The sequence below is a fragment of the Neodiprion fabricii genome, chromosome 3 (genome assembly GCF_021155785.1).
Source record: "Neodiprion fabricii isolate iyNeoFabr1 chromosome 3, iyNeoFabr1.1, whole genome shotgun sequence".
Classification (NCBI taxonomy): domain Eukaryota; kingdom Metazoa; phylum Arthropoda; class Insecta; order Hymenoptera; family Diprionidae; genus Neodiprion; species Neodiprion fabricii.
The window spans coordinates 25191733-25208907 of record NC_060241.1 but is presented as its reverse complement, the minus strand read 5'-3'; the positions used below and the strand labels follow the sequence as shown (position 1 = coordinate 25208907).

The window sequence follows — 17175 nt, the reverse complement described above, 5'->3', positions numbered from 1 at the left end:
TGTATATGTGTTTCAATTCTGATATACATCTGAGAGATATTTTCTTGCAATTCTTTCCAAACCTGGTCAACTTGATATTTCTATATATCAGAATTGAAAATTGTTCTCGGAAAAATCAAATGAAAATTATATAGTATATACCTGTAAAAAGGTCATGCAGTTGAAATTTCTATTTTGTGATCGAACCATTTTTTATAACATCTTTCGCTTAAGCGGTGAATTTTTCCCAAACTTACCCAACGTGCACAATCATATAGGTATATAAACGGGTCATGGACTGCACCCCCTCGGATTTTGATGCCCAATGCACTGAAAGAAAAGAGTCTTGTTACAATAAATAAATATATTTCACTGATTATTTTCAAGAACCTTTTTTTAACTGCTAAAAAACTTATTAACGTGTAATAAATACCAGTGCTGTTACAACTACGATCGAAATTTTGTAGTATTCGAAGCAAATAGAATATCAGCCTCTCACTAAAATACATCTATTAATTATTGAATACACGTTCTAAAATTGTGGTAGGTAAAGCGAGAATTGATTAAAATTTTGTTTTCACTCAGCAATAAATCAGCACCAATTGTAAGAAATTTCACACCGTGTTACCCCGAACGAAGATTTACCAACACTGAACAAATCTTACTTGAGGAATCGAAGTTCGTAAATACACCAATCGCACGTTCCAAGCACGTTGTTTACATTTTGCACGCAGTTCTCAGGCCGATCGGTTGATTCGTAATAAAAGCCAGTGCGACGGTAATGTTACGGAGCTGATATTGCGATCTCGGGGCTTATCCGAGTTTCTTCCGACATTCGGATGTAGTGCGATGTGTTTGTGTCCGTAAATTCTTGATCGGGATGTGCGTAGTTACGTTTGAGGTTGGGTGCGCGCGATATGAGATTTATTTCCGACTCACACGGGACATTCGGACGTTCGGCTCGCCGATTCGATTCAATGTCAGGGTCCGCGATGTTCGTGCCCGAAGAACGACGTGCGTTTTTCGAGAGTTTCGGAGTGAGTGGGTTTGGAAAAAGTGACAGCGGCTGTATCCGCAGTACGAGAATGTAAGTTTGACATCGCTAAATATGATTTTCAATAAAACAAATGATCGATTGATTGTTAATAAACATTCATTCGGTACCGATACTTGAGCAGTTGAACATCGTGTCCGATTGTTTTACATAACAGGATACTGTTTCCGAAGAAATAGACGTCTTATTAACTATTAACAAATCTTCATGTCACACAAAGAAGTGACAAAAAAGAATCCGGGATTTCTTATTTGTAACTAAATACTTATTTCGCCACATTCAAATATACGATTCGTTAACAGTAAATAAATCCTGTTCGCTATAACACGACTCTTTTTTCAATGTGAATTGTTTGATTTGTTTCGATTAAAAATGACGTCTCTAATTTTTCAAATATTTTCCACCAGTTTGGAAAAGTGTGACGATCCGAAATATTGTTTATATGAAGATCGACATTTTTAAAATCGATATTTGTCTGTAAAATCAGGTAGGTACTCTAAAACATCGATCTTCATTCCATCATGATTCGAAAATGGGATGAGAATGGTGATTTTTTTTTCAATTTTTGTCTTTATTAAGAAGAAAAATTGAAAAAAAAAACATTTCGCATTCGCATCCTATTTTCTAATCATGACGAAAAGATGTGTTTTCTAGTCGCTGACTTTACGAAAAAGTTTCATCGATTTTAAACCTGTTCATCTTCATGTCAAGAATATTTCGGGTCGCACTTTTCCAAAATTGCGGAAAAAATTCGAAAAATTAGAGGTATTACATTTGATCGAAAGAAATGAAAAATCCATTGGAAATCTAAATTCGAGGGGACGAGGTCCATGACCCGTTGGTTTGACGTGGAATGCCCCATATGTATATATGTATTTGAAAACGAATTCAACCGTGACGAAAGTTTGAGCGTGTGTTGCTTAACCGTGTGGGTGGGTACAACATCGTTGCAATTGATCGTGACGATGATTGCCACTGCAGGCGAGGCTTCGTCAAATTCCCTTCGTGTATCTCAGGAGCCATCTGCCCTGCGTGCGGGAAGACACGCACCACAATCTAGCAACAGCAGATTGCACTCTTGCCGCCACAATACCATAGGTACTGGGTCAAACGGTCAAACGCGGTGTTCAGCTGTTGCTGCTAAACGCTAAATAAAATTTACCATGCTTTTTTATGTACCCGGCGTTATTTTCTGGCCTAATATTTCTCCATAACTTGACCGTAGTGCGGGTGGAAAAACTTAGAAGTATTTGAATTACACCGAAATTGAAACGCCGTAAATTTCTGGTACTCTTCGAATACGATCCATGAAGAATATTCGAGAATGTATAACATTCAATGGATCATCTGATTTTGTAATTTTACTTAGGCTATCTCGAGTCACATCTGATTAATTGTAAGAATTTAACGTCTACTTAAATGAATTCTCTTCCAAGTGAGAATGATCTTAATCGAAATTTTGTTTTGGCACTCAAGTTCCGCCGAGATTGCAACAACGCGTAAATCAAACTTTACTTAAATTCTTATAACCAACGCGATGATTGAGTTTTGTCCACTGAACGTTTGTACAAAACTGCACTGTTACGCGGAAATTTGCACGTAAAGGATCAAAATACAGTAAAATTTTTCCACAACGTGAATCAATTTTCATAATATTTTTTCCTCGACAGATATACTGCTCGTATAGCTATATAAATCGTATAAGTTGTCGAAACACTTTTATATATGTTTAATTGAACGAATTCTTGAAGGGTTGAATTTGAAGAGAATGCACAATGCAGTTTGCAGTACAAACATTTCACGTCATAATTATTCTCTTTGAAAAAGCCCAATGACGTTATACAGATGCAAATGTTATTCTTCGTGCTTCAGTCTATGATCTCACGATGAGTCGTCCGAATTTCGGGCTGCGCGATGAATTTGAAACTGCATTTCCTGTTTTCGTAAACTCGTAATCCCGTCACGTACATGAATTTATTAATTTTTTAAGCTATTTTTTAAAATTATGAAGTCAATTTATTCTACAGTTATATGTCTTTGATGCACATGACGAGATTGCGAGTTTACGAAGACTGAAATTACGGTTTTAAATTCATCGTGCAACCGGAAACTAGGAGGGCTCATCGTGAGATCAAAAATTGCAGCATGAATAAAAAAACATTATCTATAAACAAATCACAGCCTGTGTGTATAGGTTGCAATAAAGCAATTGGACCTGGATTTAGAGTAAAAAATATGATCTTGTGTACGAATATTGATTCTCGACTTGGAACTTCATTTCTTCGAAGTAAATGAAGCCGATCTCTGTTACAAATCTGTGTACTTTGGTGAATATTCACTTTTGGCGAGAAGTGCTAGATTCTTTATTAACACGGCTTCACAGTGTACAAAGTTCCGCTTTTTTCCTTGTACAGATAATTTTTCATTCGTACGTATAATTTCAAATTAATTACGAAAACACCTCCACACGTATAGAGGCTGCTTACCTCTAATTGGAATTCATTTTTGGCAAGTATACGTCGTGGATCTTCGCCGAAGGTTTTGTTCAAGAACCGATGCGGAGTTTCAAGTATAAACGAAAGTATCCTGGGTTAGTTTGACTCTTGTTGAACCGAAGTTAAAGCTGTATTCCGTTGTTATACTCGCGAAGCCTCCACGTCGATAGAAAGTGAACGCGGATGAAACTTTGTGCGAAAACGTGTCTCATACTTTAACATGGACCCGAAGTTTCAAAACTTGCGAGTTTAAACTCGCGTCGAGTAGTACCTACACGATATATATTTATGACAGATACGTAATAGATACGTACGTTACGCTGTTAAATATGATTCTGAATTTACTACACATTTACTGTACAAAACAAATGTAGATTTACGAAATCAGGTTACAAATTTACAAACTCGGCGCAGCGACGTAAATTACAACGTATTTGTCTTAAATTTAGAGTGAAAATTTTTGATATTACTAAAATTTATAGGTAAAACACAAAAAAGTAATTTGAAATTGCTAAATCGTGTAGTATACTTACTGTATTTGTAAATTGAATAAACAGTAAATGTACGGTGAATTCCGAATAAAACTTCCAATGCAGTGTAGGAGGTTTTGTACAGAAATTTTTAACAGTGCATTTCTTGTAGCTGTAGAAGATCGCGTATCGAAACGTACGTACAAAAATGAAGGTATTCAACGTGCCTGCTTTTTTTTTCCTCCGTGTGCAACGCGTAAGAAATTATTCTTGTCTAAGAGTAAATAAAAAAATAAAACAAGGAAAAATATGCAACGCAATGAAAATTGCAGAGTGAATTATTATACTCGGCGGAGGTGCATGTAACAACGTGCAATTGCACACGTCGAGCGCCGGGAATGTCGCAGCTACCGTGCAGTGCAGAAAACATTGCAGCACGCCGCGGTTGGATGACGGAGAATTAAATTCTCACCGCGTCGAGCTGTGCGATGCTCGTACCTACGCTGCACGAAATACGCAGCGGCAGGGCGGCTTGCAGTGTTGGCGGTTATAGAAGCGTGGAGGAGGAGAGCGGGCTCTGTGTGACATTATTTCATAATGACACGTCGAGATAATAGCCCCAGACGGACGGAACGCTCAAAATGGTGGTTACCGGGCTACGCACCGCGACCGAACGGAACGCGTACGAAATGACATGGGAGGCGGTACGTGGAACGGGGAAAGCACCGAGTATGACTGGGAAACAAAAGAGTCCGATAATTTCGGTCAATTTGAACGCAGCCGCGCGCGACTCGCCGCCTTCGCGTGACTTTCCAGGCTCGCGGAATTGCGCCGGGAATTCGACGGACGACGCGGTATTGCGGCTCTTTGCCCGCGGAATCGCCGCACCGCAACGGTGTGAAACGCCTGCGGGGTACGGACTCGGCACTTGATGCGCGAGACATACGAACCGACGGTTTATCCTCAAATGCGCCGGAACAATGTTTAAATCGTTTGTGCGAGAAGCACCGACGCTGTCTTCGGTAATATTCATTTACGAATGAAAATGCGACCTCTTGGATTCTATAAGAATTATGTGACAATGACTGGCGATGCAACCGACGTAAGAGATCAGGGGTCAGTGTCGCACGATTCGTATTGAATCGAATTCACGTTTTGTTTCGGATCGAAAACAAGTTAGCCGGCAGGTTAAGGCATTTGTGCATTTACTGTACAAAAATGAAACACTTGAAATCGCTAATTTTCGATACCACTGTTTTCTTTACTTAATATTTGGATTATTGCTAGTCTAAATCCAGAATTCAGACCGGATTCTCCGGTAGCTTCAGCCGCCATCTTGAAATTGTGGTTTAGGTCGGAAAACGTCGATCGTAGACGACAAATTGTTAGACAAAAATTGTGGAGAATAAAATTTCTTCCAAGTTTAGTATCTAGATACCATTTCTCAGTCAAAAATTGGCAAAGGGCGAGTTGTTTGACGAAAACAAATTACCCCATACTTTCAGGATGGTGGCAGAAGTTACTGCAGAATTTAGTCCAAATTCCGGATTTACATTACATCGAGCTCCCCTCCGGCCCTCAACGATTAAAAAAGGCAATAGTGGAAAATTTCGTTTATCCGGCTTTTGATCAACCGAGTCTCCGTGTTATCCGAAGCAACAGAATTATCCGAGCACTCCACATTAATCGAGGTGTATGCTCGGATAATACGGGAAAACTCGGATAAAACGAATGGAGCCGTTATGCCTATGCTGTACGGGCGAAGTATTATGCGATTGCTGCTTTGTTGCTTGTATGTAACAATGCTTTGTACCCCAAAGATTAATCTACGTTTGTTAGATTTTCACTTTTATGTACTTTTGCGATTAAATTTCGTTCTACCATTTCGAATTCATAAAGAGTGATTATAAGATTTTCGAATTTTTTATTTCTACCGTGTACGTTCACTCACCTCGAATCTTGCTTCGTAGCCAATCACAGGACTTGAACATTGTATAAGTATAGGCGTTGAATGCGAGAATAAAATCGCAGGCGAGGATTTATTCTGTATAAATCATTTGACTTTCTCGAGTGCAAACGAAGGTTTAAGGATCTATTCCAATTTTTGAGATAATGCCGAATTGGTGTATCAAGGCAAGCGCTGTAGTATAATAAACACGGAAAAAAAAATAATTCGATGGACCAGCAATTTCTAGTGGAAATACAGAGACGGCAAGAAAATTTGTTACAGCAGCTAAAATTTTCTAAGTCTCACTTCACTATTCTTTCAATACTGTTGCTATTTCATTGTTAGTAAAAATTCGTGTTGTCTCCATATTAACAATGCAATTTGATGGTATAGCGAATTATGTTTTTCCGTTAGAACGTTTCCAATAACTTTGATTTTGAAAATCAGAAAGAAGAATACTCTTTGGCTAATTAAGATTCGTGTAGACAATTTTTGATCGTCTTGTATAAGAAGTTTTGGACCAATAATTTATAGTACAACAATAGAAGAACAATAAATTATGATTTGAAAGTAAACTTGACCTTTCGTAACAATTGATCAGTCTGAAGTTGCTCATGTGGCAAAAAAACTTTGGACTTGTTTGGACGACACAAATAATGGACGTTTGAATAAAATTTAGTGGAAAATGTTATTTACTGAAAAACGCGATTTAAATCAACTCCGGTACAAACTGATATCAGATCCTTTATATGTGTGTGACGTTAGTAACATCTAGTTGTTACGTTGGTAGTACACGTCTGTACCCAAGTTCCAGGTTGGAAGGCACTGCAATAAAAATATACACGGAGTAAAATTGTGTCGTCATTATAATCCAGAGACATCGTCAATTCGATCATTTGAGTGTAAACCGAAATATAACACATGAAACAATATTATCAACACTATCGGATATAAATCAATATACAAAATTATCGTGACTATCGCAAGAAAATGATGCACTTCGATCAAGTGTCTTCGTGATATGCGTTGAATAATTGAACTTTACTGGTTAACCAGAACAATTCACGCCAAGTTTTTACTTTGTCCCTCAGGCTTACGAATTCTGTTGGGCTCTGTAAGTGTGAAACGTAATAACACGTAAGCATCTCGAATAAATTGGGTCAAGAATGCAGGTATTATGCAGGTCGAATGCAGGTTGCTAGTGAAAATTATTTGAATATTTACCTTGGTGTGCAATCAACGCGACTGGGAAATTCCTCGTGCAACTGTCCCATTGTTTGCGAATGAAACGAAGCGATCTCCCTCGTATAATATTTTCTGAAGACGAGAGTTATAAAACTGCGGTCATGGACTGGAACTGGATCATCTTGCCAAATCGATCCCCGCCTTGACTCGAAATACTCAGAGCGACGGAAGTTGCGACTTACCACACTGCGTAAAAAAAAAGAGAAGGAAAAGCTTGACTTTATTGCAGCTGGAACATCATCGTTGGTCATAATTTGCGGATTGAGCCCAAGGTATAAATTGAACTGAATTAGTTTCTCGATATTACTAGAGCTCAATCGCTGTCGTCACAAAATTACACGTACACGTGATTATACCGAGTGGTTATCAATTATTGTAGACAAAGTTTTAGTACCACGTACGAATCAAGGTCTAAAAAAAAAAAAAGAAAAAAGAATTTAATTTGACTCTATAACGTAAAAATAGCGTTACAGCGTAAAAACGAGATACATTCTCTTTTTACTCATCTACTCACAATTTGTCATCAACGAATTGATCGCGTGTTTAAATTTAACGAGGAAATTAATCGTCGGATTTTATATAAGACGTTGCTGAATGTGGAGCGTCATGAAATCAAATTTCGTAAGAAAATTACAAAGTAATACAGTGAAAAATATAAAATTATTTTTTACACGAGGTAACCATGAGACAGAAGAATATTACTTTCAAATACCAACCTCCGAAAATTCTTCTCTACAATTACATGCACGTAAGGATAGGACCGTAATTATTTTTATGTGTACGAATCACTAATAATTGTTTATGGCCGAGTAACATTTTCACCGGATATGGTTCTGGCCTCGCCTCCGGACATGCAATACCACAAATTACCTATACGTGGAAAAAAAAAGAAATTTTCGAATTTGAATCCCTGTTGCATAAGTACCTTCGACACCGTCGATGCAGCGGCCGGAATTTGGAAAGCTTTCTTCATTCCCAAATCGTCGCGCCGTCATCGCCGACTGACCGCGGTGTTCCTTATAATAGAAAATAAAGAAAGACGCATAATTGGCAGGGCGACTATCGATCAAATTGAGATTCCCGAGTCTCCCTAAGGCGCCTGCAGATCTCCGTGGATAACGATAATTCCCAAAAGACGAATAGCGCCCGGCGTACGTATCTTACCTGCGGAGTCTGGGCCCGACTGGCCCCGGCAGTCTGGGATAATATATACGTGGTAGCACCGCGGATAGCTCCAGAGCAATAAGGCGGGTCGGGTCGTCTTCGGTGCAGCACGGCTTGCCGTGGGTGGCCGCTATGATTTGTTCCGCTATCTCCTCATCTCAATAGCGAAGTAATTCCACGTTGCGTGGGGGCCGAGCGGCCGGATCTGTGACACCTACGCGATCGGGCCCCTCGGTTTGGGCCCGTCGCTTCTCCCGGCTCGGCGTCGGGGGGGCCCATCGGCCGCTCGGTCAGGCCCATCGACTCGGAGCCAACCAGCGAGTCGGAGGCCGAAGCCACTCCCCGGTTCCAGCGTCTCTCAGCCGCCGGATTTTTTCCGCAGCGGCAAACGCCGCGAGAGCTGGAGCCCTCTGGAGATGCCGGGGCGAAGGAGTCGCGCGTATCTGATTTTCCGCCGAAGCCATGGCGGAGCTGGATCGGGAATTTTTACCGGCCTTAAGACGAGGCTTTATTGGTTGACCAATATCCGCCTGGCGTGGAGGAAGGAACGTTTTTCTTGCATTGTGCCGGGATGCAGGCCGGCTTAACATTCGGCGACGAAAAGGTACTTCGCGTGTTACGCGCTAATGCTGTGATATTAATTTTGAACGTGCTAATTGACCGACGGGTACAATTATCAAGTGATGAAATCCAGATTGTACGTACCGTATTTACAGCGAATCGATTATCTCTGTTTACACGCGCTGTATATCTCGGGATATCTTAATGATTGCCCGAAACCATATACGCATATCGCGTCAGAGTCACCTGCACGGTATAATGACTTGTTGGGTAACGTGTAACGTGTGCCGGTTGAAGCACAGACCGCTCGACACCGCGCGGTTAAAATAATTAGGAATCTTGATAATCGTGCTAAACTTCCTTGTACCCGGAAGGCGTGTTAATTTAAGCCCGATCTATGGGCGATGACCATTGAGCCAAGAGTCGAAATTCAATATGCTCAATTGTCGTGGAAGCCGTTGTATGATAGAGAATCTAAAGTGTGGCTGTTCCTGTTGACCGGCCACGACATGCATTTATCGAGAATTATGGTTTCGGCAATAATACCCGCTGCACGAACTTCTTCGTTCAAGGTGCATTTAAAAATTAATATTCATCATATTCAATCGTTATATCTACTCTGGTGTAGGTACTTCAAACGACCAGCGGTCACTTTGTAATTTATAGCTCAGTATAATACAGCTCCGCAAGCTTAGAGGCGATGCTAGTGTGAAAATGACGGAAACGAATCACCAAAGAACCCACTCACATGATTATTCCATTCAAACAGTATAATAGAGTATATTTTGATTTATTTCAATAATTACGTAAACATTAATGTCAAGAGATACATTCAAAATTGAGTGAACTTGACACTTACACAATAGCTAATTTCGCGCTTTCTACACTGTTGTGAGTTACAGTCGACGCCATTAGCAGGCGTGAGTGACGTCCGTCACTCTTACTTAGATATTTATCGCGTCGATAGATCTGCATAAGCACTTGTTGGAATGTGTAGATTACGAACGAACGAATGAATTTAATAGCTCTGACGCAACAATTACCATTGGGTATGACATGCGTGTATTTTAGAGGCATAATGTCGTCTTGTATGATAAAATGATGCAGAAAATTTTTACAATGACTATCTTTTACCTGAAAATGATTATTATTTACGAAAATTTAATAAGGCTTCTATTAAAATTCGGTTTCTCAAACTTTGCAGATTTTTTTTTTCTATTTTTTTATGCTAAAAGATTAAATTGCAAGAGGATAGATGTATTTGTTTGGCCTGACGGAAATACAGTCATCTGATTGAAGGACAGTATATTTGTCAAGTCACGAGTTACTCCATTCACGTACATAAGTAAGAGAGATTGCTAGCATTGAATTGCATAAGTCACCGTCATAATTTATGAAGTCCACGCGGCGTAAGGCTGTGGTGATAAAAGTAGTCTAAGACCACCCAGTGACGGACTTTTGCTTGCAAACACCTACAATAGAGTAGCAAACAAGAAAATACATTATCGCTTCAATAAATTATACAATCACGGACAGACCAGTGAATTCTTATTCGCATTATTGTAAAGGATGTGAATGAATTTTATAATTACTGTACACCCGATTGAGGGGATGAAGTTTCGATGATTGACTTGACGAAGTCCCTTAACCTGCAAGTGCAGGTGATGCAGAGCAGCTGCAAAGCTGTTGTCATTGTTGGCGGGACATTCAAAATGGTATGTAATATAAATGTCCGACGGTTCGCCCTGATACATTTCAGGACACTGCAATGTTCATCGTGTCATCTCCAAGGTCCGAATGACTCGATGGTGCATTAACGGCTGATTTTTATTGGACGTGAAATTTCATGACTTTGAAGATAATTGGTATAAATCCTTGATCAACCCTCTCGATCAAGAGTGACGTTTTGGCCGCGACGCGATCGCGGGCCGAAAGTGACGGGTGAATCGGCCGCGGGCGTTTCGTCTGCAAGAAGAGAAACAAGCAGTAAGGTACAACAACGAGAAGTAAAAGGGGTCTAAGAAGTCAAACGGAAAGTTCCCCATAGCAGCCGATGCCTGCAATGTCGTCACGTGGTGTGGCCGCTGTAATTTCGGTTGAAACATGCGCGACTCCAAGGGTTGACACTAATGAAACGGCCCCCGACGATCCAAGCTTTCTCCCCGTCCGTCGTACGCCGCGGTTTCGCCTCTGCCATCATCACGTGTTCGTGTGCTTGGTGCGTTGGAGAAAATAAACGCCGCTGCTGGAAGATGAAGAGACTGTAGGGCGAGAGTGGGAGAGTTATGTGTGTGTGTACGGTGAAAATTCGGAGGGGGGAAAGAGAGGGAAAGAAAGCGAGAAGGGGAATACAAACGGAGAACACGCTGCAGGGACACGGGGTACAGAAACGGAGGAACGGGGAGGAGGGTGGGAGACAAAGAAGCTGCGGAGAGAGAGAGAAATTAATTAGCTTCCTCTGCGTTACCGAAAAAGAGTTCAAAGGAAGTGGCGGCGCAGACTGTGGCACATGTACATGCATAACCTACGTCATATCCGTGTATATCCTACCTACCCGTACCTTATATACCTACCTTCTACGTATCTACGTTGTACGTACATACCGCGTAAAGGAACGCGGTGGAAACTCCCTCGCATTACGGTGTAGGTAGGTATAGTAGGTATACGTATAACGGGGTAAAATGGCGGCCGTGTTCTTCGCAGATACGTGAGTTTGGATAACGCGTGTCGGCAAGAATCGGAAGAAGACTGCACTCCGGAAGGGAAATTGAAATGCGATCGGAGTGGTGCGGACGCGGGAAAAGGAATCGTTCTGATATTCTGAGCCATGACGGGTGTCGTTGCTGGCAATGCGCGTTGTTGTTTGTTGACGAACATTTTTAGGAACAGTTATTGGATGACAAATCGGTAATAACGAATCGTTCGTTTTCATTCTTTCTCACTCACCCACGTGACCGCCAGGTTATCGCGCTCTCAGTTTCACTCTCCAACTTCTGCAGTTGTAAAATCTTTGTAATAAATTGATGTTTAGAAAACATTCTTCATTACAAGTTGGCGCAGAATATTAATCGTCGTTCGGTAAGCTCTGTTATTGTATATTTTACAATTATGGATGAATTGTGAATACAAGAACTGATGTAGAATTTTGAAATTCTTCAATGGTTTATCATTTCACCGTGTCGTTTCTACATGTCACGAATCACTGTGTAGAATGAATGCGATGCATGTAATTATAGCCTTACACTGATATGATTGAAAATTTTCGTTCCGAGACTAGCTACATAATCATGATTTTTCGTTCAACATTCATGTACAAATCTACAAAGCTGCTTTGCTCATTAGAATTCTGAAAAAGAATACTGCAGAAAATTTTGATAACGATTGGAGGTATCGAAAAGTGGTTTCTGCAATAATTCTGTATGAACATTTAGAGAAATTTCGAGTCGCTGTTACCGTACAGTCCTTGATTGTTTTCATTTTTCACCTCACTCGATAATAAACATAGGTATTAAAGTAAAAAACAGATTTAATATTGCAATAACTAGAAAATAAAGTATATTGATAACTGATCATTTTTTTTGTTCTAATTCGAACGATATTCAAACGGTCATTATAACGATATTGATTTTATCAGAATTTCCAAGTAACCATAACGGATGAAATTTGTCTCAGCGAAAACGTTCGCTGCCATGAAAAATATGAAAGCTGGAACCGTGCTCCGCAAGGGTGGCTGAAATTGATAGACGAAGAATAGAACGAAGATAAGAAAACGTGGATCGCGGCACATAGCAATAACAGCTATAGCTGTGGATATGTAAACGCGGCTGTATATACGCGACGTAGGCTACGTCGGGCTAATCCACTTTGGAGGAAAATAAGGCCATCGAGTAAGCCGGTGAGCCAACCCCTCGGTTTAGAGAAACGGGAATCTTCTCCTGCACCCCGCGCGGCGGGCGTTGCGGGAATAAAATAAACCCCGGCGCGGTTGCTCGGGCGAGTTATACGCAAAGACTTTCCGTCCCCTTTCGCGTTCGCTAGTGTCATCGTCAGGGGGCGCTGCGGTTGACACAACGACACCCCATCCCATTCCACCCCCGGCGCAAAGTCGAGTCGAGTCGAGTCGAGGCACTCCGTCCTCCACCCAGTTCATTCCGAGCAAACAAAACACTGTCTCAATCAGCCGCTCCCGCCGCCCCCTCCACCCCCGCCCGATGCCGCGATTTAACTCCGGGCCCCGGGGGCTGAGGGGGGCACGGCACCAGCGCCGTTTGACCCCTTAAATCCGAGTTCGATCCCGGGGGTGGAAAATGTAACGAGAATCTCGAGGACGGCGCGTGCTGCGTGGTGCCGCGGTGGCAGAGTCACTAAATTTCGCTCGCTGCTAGCTGCTGGGATATATCCGAGCAGCACCGAAGGAGGATTTAAAATTTAAATTTTATTTGATTATATTTGAATTTAATTTCGCTACCCGGCCGGGGGCGCGGAGGTCCCGCAAGGTTTCTCCCGTTGGTGGTCTTTCCCTCCAGAACGAGGCGAGCTTCGCTTCAGCTACGATCCTCAACGCGCGCATCGCCGACACAGCGTTTGTTCACCGCGGACGCCTTTCCAATCGAAACTGACAAAAAAATGGTGCGTCATTCCCCTCCCACTTGGATTTATGCACTCTGCACCATCCGATGTTGTACCTTGACTATCGCTACTTAATTTCACGGAATATCGTTGTTATACTTCTCCGATTTCAGCGAAAGGATCGAGATCTTTTTACTCGATTAAACATGTTTTCTGCATTTCTTTCTTAGACCCACCGTAAGTCTGCGGATACTAAGCAGAGCGTTATTTCGTACTTTTTGGTTCTCATCCTCCGATTCAGAACCTTGAGAGTGCTATCTTTTTCATAGTCCGACCCCTTGTGGACCTTAACGTCCTATTATAACCTATGACCCGTAGAGGTTTTAAAGATGTCTTATTTTGAACCTAACCGTCGAAGAAACGGAAATATTGGCCAAGTTTAGGTCTAGAATAGGTTTTCTTTTCAATACAAAGTTAATCCTTCACAGGTCCTACCGCGTCCTGCCAAATGCAGGACTTTCAGGCGTACGCGAGGCTCTAAATTTCAACTTTGGTACCTACACTGATCAGCAAGCAAGAATTTCATCTCGTCGGCTTTCCAAGCTTCCAGTGTATCTACACCTGTAGCATGTTTAAGTTACAGGATTTTGACTAGCCTTCCAATTGCCAATTGATTATTTATGCGATGTTCCACGATCTTGATCTATCGGTTCTTCATCTTCGATTTATAACCGGCATCAACCTGAATCATTGTGAATTGTTTTCCTTGCAGGGAAGTTTCTCCGAAGCACCAGTTGCTCAATTCTTCAATGCCTTTGCGTTGAGGAGCGCAATTTACCTGAAAGCATATCACATTAGAGTAGTAAGAATTCCAGAATTTCAGAAAAATTTTCAAATCCGAGAAGTCATATGTCATGAAATTCCTGAACCTGCGTTGAAATCTCTTCAAATGTAACAAAAAGCATATTTTAAAAATAGTTCGTGGAAAATATTATAGCCGTTTAAACGTGATTTCAGAGAATTATCGATCTTCCGTTATACCTATATACGTGAGAAAAAGTGAGCGAAAAATAAACGACAAAACGACCAGGCGAGCGAAAAACAAAAAATCAAAGGTGGATAAAAAAGGTTGAAATTACGAGAAATAAAGAATCGCTGAGTGATGCGGCAATTAGCGAAGTTGTAGAGCCTCGTCCGTTTTTCCTAACTCCTTTTCTCCCTCTCCCCCTTCCGCTCCCTTTCCGCGATGCGAACGCGTCCTCCTCTCTTCGTCGGCGTTCTTACCGCCCCGAAGAAAGTTACTGCTGCTGCGTTGGCGTGACACCTTCTCGGTCCCCATCGTCGCCGGGCCTCATGGAACGGGGCCGACAAAGACTTGCCGGGACAATGAGACACGCCTGGGACGTCATAGCTCTCCAACGGTCCCTCACTCGTCTCTCCTTCGGTCGGATCTCTATACCCCATATCCGGTGTTTTGACGGATAACCGTGAAATTCATCGGGACGAAGATAAGACACGTGGTCATTTTCATTCCATGCGGGATCCACGGAAAATTGCCGTTAATACGTTTGGAAGCGGAGGTGTAATATTATGCGAAATTGAATCCATTTTTATTGGGACTTTGATGCGCAATTATCATCACTGTCGGTGAATCTGCGATGAAATAAAATGTCTCGTTTTTGATTCAGGCACTTTATCATTCACAATTGTTATCATATATGCGCTGCAAGTCAAAAACAAAAATGGCATTGATCCGCTACTGAAAATAAAGTAAGACAGTAAAGTTTCGGATGACGTTCTACCGTTTTGGATAACCATAAACAGTAAAATAATTAAGAGATACGAACGTATAATAAGGATCGTGATAACTGCTAATTAAAAACTTAGGTAACTTCGGCCTGTGAGTGTAAACAGGCTACAGTTAGGTATAGGTACGGTACGCACCTGCTTTTCCAAATTATCAAATTACGAAACACAAGAAATATCAAGCTTCGTTATTCGGGCTACAGGAATCCAACTCTCTTGATTACTTGAGAATTGATTTCCTCTCTATACGGGAAAACAATGGACACGTTACGTGTTCGATTAGCATGCGTAATTTTTAGGAGCATGCATGGTAATTACAGTTAGCATAGAGTACCTATCGATTTCCTCAAAGACGCGTGCAGCACTCTTGGATTGTACATATAAATTAATATCTGTACGTAGATTACAGTGCATAATAAATCGGCAAGATTTGGGCGGTGGGCGTCTCGGCGGCGAGACTCTGTATAAAACCTATTCTAATATCCTTTACGATTAGGAAAAGAGAATACCGTTTAGTCGGTTGACCCGGCGACTCGGATAAGGATGACGCGGCAATCCGCGGTGGCGTCTGCGGCGGCCGGGACCCTCTGGAGTTGATTTCATCCCGGCCACGGGATTTTCATGTCCGGCCCTCCCGACTTAGCATAGATTAACTCGCGGACGCGGTTTAACCTCTCTCTCTCCCTCCTCCCCCTCTCTCTCACTCTCTCTTTATATACATACACGTTCCTCCCCCCCCCCCCTCCTTCGCTCCCCTTCTCGCCGTCCTTACTCAACCCTCGGGTATGGGTTTCACCGCTATATGTATTGCGCCTAATTCTAGATCGGATTGCCCGTAAACGACGCGCCTCAATTACCCGACGACCTCCCATGGTGTCTAACGAGGAAAAGTTTCATCGCGGCCTCTTTTTAGACGGAATCAATTTTCGCGCTGCCGAATTATCGAGCCCTCAGGACTGTCTCAGCAGACTCCAAAATCTGTTCTACTTCGATGCAAATTCGTTAATATTTAATCATTTGTATCGCAACTGGGTCGTTGCGTACAAAAAGACATCCATATTTTTTTTTTTTTTACGTTTTCCTTAAAACACGCAACTGCGATATCTCAGAGATGACTCACCGTTAGTTTAAACTTTGGACCGGATTATTCCGCAATGTACGCGACAGAGATTTGCGGAGAAACAAGGCGAGATGCGGTTTTGCATTTTGTCTTCAATATATCGGTATACGCTCATTACTAAGCATCTATTTCGAGCGGTGCTGTTTAGGGCTGAATTATAATCCTTTCGCAGACGGAATATGGAGTGGGCTCGTATTTATAGACAGAGACCCCGCGCCTTTTCAGCATCATTGATTTTCTCGAGGCTGGAGAGTTCGGCGAGGCGTAGGCCCACCTCCCTTAGGATTCCCATACGTCCTGGGCCCTTCTGGATGGAAGGCGTAGGCGCGCGTTGGCGGCGGCAACACGACGGGTATAAGGTACCTACTGGCGGTGAAATAATTCAGTCTTAATTAGGATTTACGCGGCAGCAGAGAACAATTAAAACATAAGACAGTAGCCGGAGAGACAATCGTCGCGAGGCTCGCGAAGTTATTGACCGAATCGTGAACGGCCCCAGGGAATTCCGGAGGGTAACGTTTCGTCGAAGGAGTTACCGAGGCCACGTGACGTTTGCGGGGATACACGTGCCCTCTTTTGCCGAATTATTTTTCCCGCCCTCAACAACGCTCGACTCGAAACTCGAGGCGAATTCGCGCCGATGAACGGGACAAAATTTTCGAGACTCGGTCTCGCCTCTTTTAATTACAAACCGCGAACCCCGGCTGTAACGCATCGCGACACGTCAGTGTATAGGGAACGACGTCGAGGCAAACTGCTCGGCG

The 17175-nt window shown here is 42.1% G+C and overlaps 2 long non-coding RNA genes across 2 annotated transcripts; both read right to left on the bottom strand.

The window, feature by feature from the left end:
• Positions 1-6442: 6442 nt before the first annotated feature.
• LOC124177212 lies at positions 6443-8419 on the bottom strand. The gene is made up of 4 exons (XR_006869551.1): positions 8356-8419; positions 8117-8207; positions 7171-7377; positions 6443-7058 (listed from the first exon to the last, which is right to left on the bottom strand). It is a non-coding gene; the product is annotated as an uncharacterized LOC124177212 (long non-coding RNA).
• Positions 8420-9740: 1321 nt separating this feature from the next.
• LOC124177213 lies at positions 9741-14788 on the bottom strand. The gene is made up of 3 exons (XR_006869552.1): positions 14625-14788; positions 14047-14323; positions 9741-11161 (listed from the first exon to the last, which is right to left on the bottom strand). It is a non-coding gene; the product is annotated as an uncharacterized LOC124177213 (long non-coding RNA).
• Positions 14789-17175: the final 2387 nt, after the last annotated feature.